The following is a 9134-nucleotide window of genomic DNA, read 5'->3' as shown; positions in this document are numbered from 1 at the left end:
TGCTTGATTGCATGGACAATGTGGTCTTTCACATGAAGGTGGAGGGCTGGGATGGCTTTGCGAGAAAAGAAGTTGCGACTGGGTAGGTCATAGCGCGGTACTGCGTAGGCCATGAGTTTGTGGAAAGCTGCGCTTTCAACCAACCGATAGGGCATCATCTCTAATGAGATTAGTTTGGCAATGTGGGCGTTCAAACCCAGTGTATGCGGATGAGAGGATGAGTACTTTCTTGTCCTACTCATAGTCTCTGGTGGGGTGAGCTGGACTTGAGAGCTGCATATGGTGGAACTAGCGGTGGACATGGCGGACAGAGAGGGTTGATGATGGTGATGGAGTTGGTGTTCTTTCTGATGGCCTAGATTCAGTCTTTCATTGCAATAACAGTGTGATTCCCTGACTGATTTGCCCTTACGACGACAACTCAACATTTGCTGCTGGTGGTGTGCTAACCGGTGGACTTACAGTGGGGGAAATAATGTAGCGTTGATGACTACCTTCTTTGGGAGCAGTAGCACATGTGGTACGTGAGTTTTGGTAGTCCGTCCACGCTTGCAAGTGCATGGTGGTTAAATGTCTTAGCATGCAACTGGTATTCAACTTTCTCAGATTTTTCCCTCTGCTAAAGGTCTTTGCGCACTTCTTACAGATAACCTTTGCCTGATCATTAGGATTTTATTAAAAAAAGTGCAACACTGCACTCTTCCTACTATGGAAGACATTTTGAGGCCTTGCACGCTGTGCTATTTTGACCGTCTGGCCAAGCTGTCCTGCAACTCTTTTGGTTTTTGTAACCCGTTTTTGGACTGCTCCGGGCCTGCCAGATAACAGCTGTGGCGATATTGATGCCCGCTGCGGATGCTCCTCCTCCTCTTCTGAGCTATTGGCAGCGGCACCCTCTACCCACAATGGATGCCAATCTGGGTCAACAACTGGGTCATCCATCACCTCCTCTTCAATGTCATGTGCACCTTCCTCTGTGTCACCGTGTATGGTGATATAGTATGCGGGAAGGGGCACCTGAGTTTCATCTGGGTCAGATTCTGGCTCAGTACACTGCGAGGACAATGTAGTGCTCTGAGTGAATGTGCCAGCAAAATCATCTATCAGTGGCTGTGCATCAGTGCACTCCATGTCAGATTCATCTTTGCCTGGGTAATTCAAGATTTGACTTGATAACCCAGGCATGGTATGTGAAAACAGCTCCATGGAATAATCTGTAGTGTGGCCTGCCGCATCCTTCAATTTTGGTTGGTGTGAAGGACAAAAGGCAATCTCTGAATATTACACAAGGGTCTAGAATCAAATCATAAGAACATACCCCTAAAAATGATACTTTATTAGGTTAAAAATAACCAAAAAAGACTTGGTTATGCACCAAAAACAAAAAGTGACAAAAATCAAAACCAAAAGTGTTCAAACAAAACCCCAATAAGGGAATAACTAGGAATCCCTATTAGATGCCCTGAGCTCACAACTGCCTGGCCGCGGAGGTTGGCACCCTAGGGGGGACGTTGTGGCGCCCCCGCTCAACGATGACTGTCCCTAGGGACCCTGATACACCGTGTAGCCACTAGGGTTACCCTCTACCCAGTCGTAAAGGGACCCCTCATTCTAGACAATAAAATACTGCTCTAAGGAGGGCCCTATATCCCTTATAGATAAAAACAATAGAACACATTCAATCCACATTAACAGGTGGTTTCAGGGTAAAGTTGTGAAGGAAGTATTTCTATTTTAACACATGGACTGTTATTAATCTTGTGGTCATCAGATATTTTCTCAAAAAAATACCACAAACTAGTGCCACATAGAGATAATCACTCTCTTTTAATGCCCAATGGCTGCCATACTGTCATGTCAGCAATGTACATAGGGTTATATCCGCAATTGTCAACTCTATTGTCACTGTTCATAGACGGTTTGCGCCCAATAGCTTCAGCCCTGGCTTAGAAAAACAATTTCACTTCACAAGTGCCAGCAATGCCCAATTGCCTTTATATATATAGCTCACATATAGATTCATACTATCATAAACACAGCCAACATAGATTTGCAGCTGAGATATTCCACTGTGTTAACAATACATTTACTGTCATAAGTGGCTTAATGCCCATTAGCTTTCATCCATGGCTCAGATAGATACTTTAACTTTCCAGCTTATTGCCAGCATATTTATATACAGCACAGAGTTGCAATAGCGTTACTCATCTGTGTAGCCCACCACCCGTCATGGGTTAATTCACGCCTCTACGCGTTTCGCCCTTTATGGCTCGTCAGGAGGCCAGATGCTCAGATGCCATGTGTCCAAGAATAGGTGCAATAATGTCATGATAACTTGCTCAGTTCCCTCTTTTAAAACTGCCGCCATTAGCACATAAGTATACGCCCACCTGTGCTGGCACAGTATGGCGTCCTCCCCATGTTCCTACTGCGCATGTCCGAAACGTCACCGCTGTGTGACCAATCGAAGATCCCCATCCGGATCGTCATTCCAATCACAATCCGATCCATAGCGCATGCCCGGCCTTCTCCAGTTACGCCCAGCGAGGGGTTGTGGTGTACTCACCAATCACGTCATCCAGCGCTCTACTGCGCAGACTCAGAGAGCAGATAGTGATCGCCATACCGGCGTCACTAGAGGCAACACCTCCTGTCCCTCCAGCGCACAATGCGCATGCCCAGGACTCCATAAAGATGTCGGACGCCCCTCATCTTACTATATGAGATCAATGTCTCCATTTTTAATATAACCATTCATGTGCTATATAGCAATCGATCTCGCCCTCTTATCCATATTATATGGCTAGATTTTAGCGGATTCTTTTTAACACAAATAGGGGGTTATTAAATCTCTCATTTATGTTTTATAGTCAGTAAATAGAAGTTATCAAGGGGGACAGGCAGTAACGAGAACATCCTATAAACAAATATTGCATGATAATACATACGAATCCTCAATTAATGAGGAAACCAAACGAAAAACCGGGGGTGGCCGATAGACTCAAAAGGGTCCCGTCCATCAATCGTCACTCATAAGAAGCAGGCAAAGGAGAATTGCTCATTTAACCCTTTTGGTTCCAGGGAATCCATTCTAAATATCCACTCACATTCTCTCCTCAGGATCATCTTATCTATATTGCCCCCTCTGAATTTGATATCACCAAGATCACCTTTATGGCACAACCTCATATGCTTGGCAAGCAGGGTCTCCCTTTGGTTCCTCACATCACCAATATATTCCCCCACTCTCCTCCTGAACTCCCTCTTAGTTTTACCTATGTAGTCTCTGGGGCAGGTGGCCATATAGATAACCCCTGTGCTTTTACAGTTCGAGAAATCCCTCTGATAAAAGATCTTCCCTGTACTCGAACTACAGAAGGACTTCCCAGGTCTCATAAATTTACAAAAACTGCAGTCTCCACATTTAAAAAAACCACAGGGTTTGCGATCCAGCCATTTCCCAGTATTAACTGGTCTCCTGTACTGGCTGTGTACTAGCATATCCTTAATAGATTTGCCCTTCTGGCTCAGTACACTGCGAGGACAATGTAGTGCTCTGAGTGAATGTGCCAACAAAATCAACTATCAGTGAGTGGCTGTGCATCAGTGCACTCCATGTCATATTCATCTTTGCCTGGGTAATTCAAGATTTGACTTGATAACCCAGGCATGGTATGTGAAAACAGCTCCATGGAGTAATCTGTAGTGTGGCCTGCCGCATCCTTCAATTTTGGTTGGGGTGAAGGACAAAAGGAAAGGTGTGGTACATGACCATGAGCCTCGAATGATGACTCAGTGCTTTTATTTTTTAAAACTTCAGAAGAGGAGGCGATAGAGCTGGAGGCTGAGTCAGCAATGTAAGGCCTCTTTCACACATCAGTTTTTTGCCGTCAGGCGCGATCCGGCTTTTTTTTGTAAAACCGGATCTGGCGAAATGCAATGCCGGATCCAGTTTTTCCCCATTGACTTGCATTAGCGCCGGATCGCGCCGGATGGCATTGCGTTTCATCCGTTTTTTGCCGGATCCGGCTACTTGTCTCATTCCGGCGTCTGGAAAAAAACGGCTACTGTCACGTTTTTTGTCTCCGGCGAAAAAGCCGGAAGCGCCGGATCCAACGCTTCCGGCTTTTTGCCACAATGAAAGTGTATGGGCACCGGAAAGCGATGGATCCAGCCACCGGATCTGTTTTTTTAAGTCTGCGCATGCTCAGATCCAATTGGCCAGCCCCCAGGAAACAGATATAACCTGCTAGACGGATCCAGCAGAAAAACGGATCCGTTTCTGTAGTTCTCCAAAATTTATGCCGGATCCGTTTTTTCTAAAAATAGCCGGATCCTGCCTGACGGCAAAAAACTGATGTGTGAAAGTAGCCTTAGTCAAAACTTGTTCTTGACCGGCTTTAAAAGCGGTTTACCTACTCCCAGAAAAGGGAGCCTTCAAGGCCTTGTGGAGCCAGACGATGACGCAGGCTCAGCATCTACTGCATTAGGTGCTATTTTGCTTTTGCCACTACCAGCAGATCCACCACCAACACCATCATTACCAGCTGCCAACCCCCGCCACTTCCATGGACTCTTCCACCACACTTCCTCATTTTTGGGGAAAATGTATCCAAAAAAACACCAACTATATGGTACTGTAAAACAAGGTGCAAGGTGTATATAGTAGTGGGGAGAATATGAATCTCTCTAGACTTCAGGACACAGTTGGATTCTGTCAGGCCCTGTTTATTTTACACCGCAATGTGACAGGCTGATTCTGGATGGTGTAATAAAGGTGGATAGAGGACTGTGGAGAATTGGAATCTCTGTAGACTTCAGGACACAGTTGGATTCTGTCAGGCCCTGTTTATTTTACACTGCAATGTGACAGGCAGATTCTGGATGGTGTAAGAAAGGTGGATAGAGGACTGTGGAGAATTGGAATCTCTCTAGACTTCAGGACACAGTTGGATTCTGTCAGGCCCTGTTTATTTTACACCGCAATGTGACAGGCAGATTCTGGATGGTGTAAGAAAGATGTATAGAGGACTGTGGAGAATTGGAATCTCTCTAGACTTCTGGACACAGTTGGATTCTGTCAGGCCCTGTTTATTTTACACGGCAATGTGACAGGCAGATTCTGGATGGTGTAAGAAAGGTGTATAGAGGACTGTGGAGAATTGGAATCTCTGTTGACTTCAGGACACAGTTGGATTCTGTGAGGCCCTGTTTATTTTACACCACAATGTGACAGGCAGATTCTGGATGGTGTAATAAAGGTGGATAGAGGACTGTGGAGAATTGGAATCTCAGTAGACTTCAAGACACAGTTGGATTCTGTCAGGCCCTGTTTATTTTACACCAGAATGTGGCAAGCAGATTCTGGATGGTGTAAGAAAGTTGTATAGAGGACTGTGGAGAATTGGAATCTCTCAACACTTCAGGACACAGTTGGATTCTGTCAGGCCCTGTTTATTTTACACCGCAATGTGACAGGCAGATTCTGGATGGTGTAAGAAAAGTGTATAGAGGACTGTGGAGAATTGGAATCTCTCTAGACTTCAGGACACAGTTGGATTCTGTCAGGCCGTTTTTTTTACTCCGCAATGTGACAGGCAGATTCTGGATGGTGTAAGATAGGTGTATAGAGGACTGTGGAGAATTGGAATCTCTGTAGACTTCAGGACACAGTTGAATTCTGTCAGGCCCTGTTTATTTTACACCGCAATGTGACAGGCAGATTCTGGATGGTGTAATAAAGGTGGATAGAGGACTGTGGAGAATTGGAATCTCTCTAGACTTCAGGACACAGTTGGATTCTGTCAGGCCCTGTTTATTTTACACCACAATGTGACAGGCAGATTCTGGATGGTGTAAGAAAAGTGTATAGAGGACTGTGGAGAATTGGAATCTCTCTACACTTCAGGACACAGTTGGATTCTGTCAGGCCCTGTGTCTATAACACCGCAATGTGACCAGCAGAAATTGCCTAGTGTATGACAAACTACAAGGTGTATATAGAATTGGGCAGAATTGGAATCTCCCTAGAGTGTAGGTCTGTAAGAACGGACAAACTCCTCGGCTTTTCCTTGCAGAGTCACACACATAGATAGCTTCAATTTGGCCTTGATAACAGCCGTTACATGGTACTGAGAAAGGAGCGTGCACGTACACCGCTGTACGGTGTATGTAAAATTGTCAAGCTCCGTGTTTTTGTATACGGACTGACACGCTGACTCTCTAGTTTTCAATGTAATCAAACAGCAAAATATACTAAACTGTTTGAAAAACAGACAAAACTATAAGGTGTAGGTCTGAAAGAACAGACAAACTCCTCGGCTTTTCCTTACAGAGTCACACACGTAGATAGCTTCAATTTGGCCGTGATAAAAGCCGTTACACTGTACTGTGTGAGGAGCGTACACCGCTGTACGGTGTGTGAAAAAATGAACGCTCGCTACCTCACCAGGACAAAACAATACAATTTGGATTGCTTTTAAAAAAGCAGTCTGAACACCAGTGTGCACACAGCAATGCAGCTAGCCTTAAAAGGCAGGTCAATCACCACCAGCGCTGTTGCACAAAAGCAAAAATCTTCACCTTTCACTGCACAGTAACTACAGTTAAAAGCGCTATCAGCAGAAGCAATTTTTTTTTGCCTTCCTAACCCTCTCCCTACAGAATCAGCAGCTGCAGCAGCTCTCCCTATTCTGAGATCAGCATGAATAAGATGGCGGTCGGCGTCCCCGCCCTTTTATACCCCCTGTGATGCCACACAAAGCAAGCCAATCACTTGCATGCCCTTCTCCAAGATGGTGGTGACCGCTGCCTATGTCATCACGTTGCCCACAGTGTCCGTTCTTCCTGATTGGCTGAAAAAGGGCGCTAAAGCATCTTTTGAAACTCGACTTTGGCGCTAAAGTCATCGACCTCGTGGCCGACCTCACGCTAAGGTCGGGTTTCGTTTCATGAAACCCGACTTTGGCGAAAGTCGGCGACTTTTGAATTTTTTCGACCCGTTTCACTCAACTCTAGTCTGTATACATGATATCACTCCTCACTCTGCTATATACGGATCATGCTGGGTATAGACATCCTGTGTCTCCAGGTTATTTTCCTGGCTGTACATATAATCTGGACATGACTTCCAGCTTAGTGCTTGATTTCTGTAGCTACTGCTGCCTTTAGGGTACGTGCACACGCTGCGGATTGTAGTGCGGATTTGACCGTGCGGATTTTGTAAAATCCGCAGGTAAATCTGCAGGTCAAAAGATGTGCGGTTTTACCTGCGGATTGCTCTGTGGTTTTACCCAGCGGTTTTTCATCTTCTCAATGGAGGAGATGGCAAACCGCAGCGGAATCCGCAGAAAGAATTGACATGTCAATTCTTTCTGCGGTTTTAAAACTGCAGAAAAATCACGCGGAAAAATCCGCACCGTCTGCACTGCGGTTTTTTATTCCCATAGGGAATAATGGTACTGTACACTGCAGCAAAAACTGCTGCGGAACCGCAGCAGAATCCTCAGCATGTGCACACACCCTTAGTCCTCTTACAGTACATGCTGTCCTGCCAGATATATCCATCCTGTTCTGTATATTGTCTCCCTCGTATGTTGCATGATCCGAGTATACCCACCAAGAGCTTATTTTATATTATCTAAGATGGTAGACAGCACAGGCCAGAATGGTTAGGTTTTATCATGTGTCAAATAAATAATCGGGGAGTAACTCGGCACATTTGAGTGTGCACTAATAAGTCAGCACATGGCGGGCAGTGAGTGGGTACTCCTAGTGTGATGCTGCACATTGCTCTGGAAAACACATCATGGGCCCAGTTTTCAGCCCTGTCTCTCGTCTATTGTATGTAGTAGAGTGACTGACTGGGATACAGAACTTGCAGTTTTCTGCTCACACACCTATGGCTGCAGGTAACTTATATTAGACCTACACTACATATTTCTTACCATTTATGCGCAGCTGGTGATGAGAGTCTGTCTGTAACTGCAGGCGGCTTCTCATTTATTGTTACAGCATATAACACAGAATCTCTGTCTATTTCTGGACTTTATGATGGGATATTTTCCATTATTAACCTGTTGTATACCTTGGTTGTAAACCTGCATGGTTTCACCCTCACTTATCCGACATCTTGTACGGTTGGAGGGGTCCTTGAAGTTGGTTAAATATAGTCTGGGGGATCCATTGGGATATTGGGATATGGTTTCCTCCTTTTGGAATTTAATATGGTTCTGGATCTGGTGAAAGGTGGAGGGGAGTTTCGGCAACGGTTTGTCGGACCCCCAGGAAATTCAAGTGAACATTGGAACCCTTGTGCTTATGGTGCTCCCAAGCTAGTGGGGTAACGGCTGGGAGTAATTGTTGGTACATTATGTTCACTTTATGTTTGGTAATCACCAGATTTTGGGAGCTTCAAGGACTCCCCCCCAGCGTGTTAATGTTATTTATGCTTTGATGTTTATTTTATGTTTATTTTAATAAGAACATGAATTAAAAATTTAAAAAAACAAAAAAAAAAAACCCGTTATTTGTTTTCCTTTTAGTGGGTCCTTGAAGTTATTTATAAACTGGTCAGTAGGGGTGACCATATCAAGTATGGACCTCTGGTTTGGGGGGGTGTTCATCACAGTGTGACCCCCCCCTGGGATTGGAAGGGTAACCATTTCAGGTATGGCACCCTGGTTTTGAGGGGTAATCATCTCAGGTATGGCCCCCTGGTGTGGAGGGTAACCATCTCGTGTATGGCCCCCTGGTGTGGAGGGGGTAACCATCTCGGGTATGGCCCCCTGGTATGGAGGGGTGACCATCACGGTATGGCCCACTGGTCTCCAGAAGCATTTATATTGTATAGGACCCTGTTAAGGTAAAGTCCCTGGGGTCATGGCAATCATATTTTGCATGCCTACAGAATAAATTGGCTCCTCTGAGCCAGGAACAACGGCTGGAGGGGAGAAGAGAACAAGGTAGGCATGCTTTTCAATACAATCTATAGCTTCAAGGACCCTCTCTCTTTTTTCATGTGACTTGAGAATGCCGAGGCATAGTTTTTGACTGTTTACATTGACCAAACTATGTTTTTTTCCATGTTTCTTTCAAGGTTGTCATCTGGACAATGCAGTTATCTAGTGCATGAA

The sequence above is a fragment of the Dendrobates tinctorius genome, unplaced genomic scaffold, assembly GCF_039654945.1.
Source record: "Dendrobates tinctorius isolate UK_male_01 unplaced genomic scaffold, ASM3965494v1 ptg000019l, whole genome shotgun sequence".
Classification (NCBI taxonomy): Eukaryota; Metazoa; Chordata; class Amphibia; order Anura; family Dendrobatidae; genus Dendrobates; species Dendrobates tinctorius.
Note: the sequence above shows the minus strand (reverse complement) of the source record.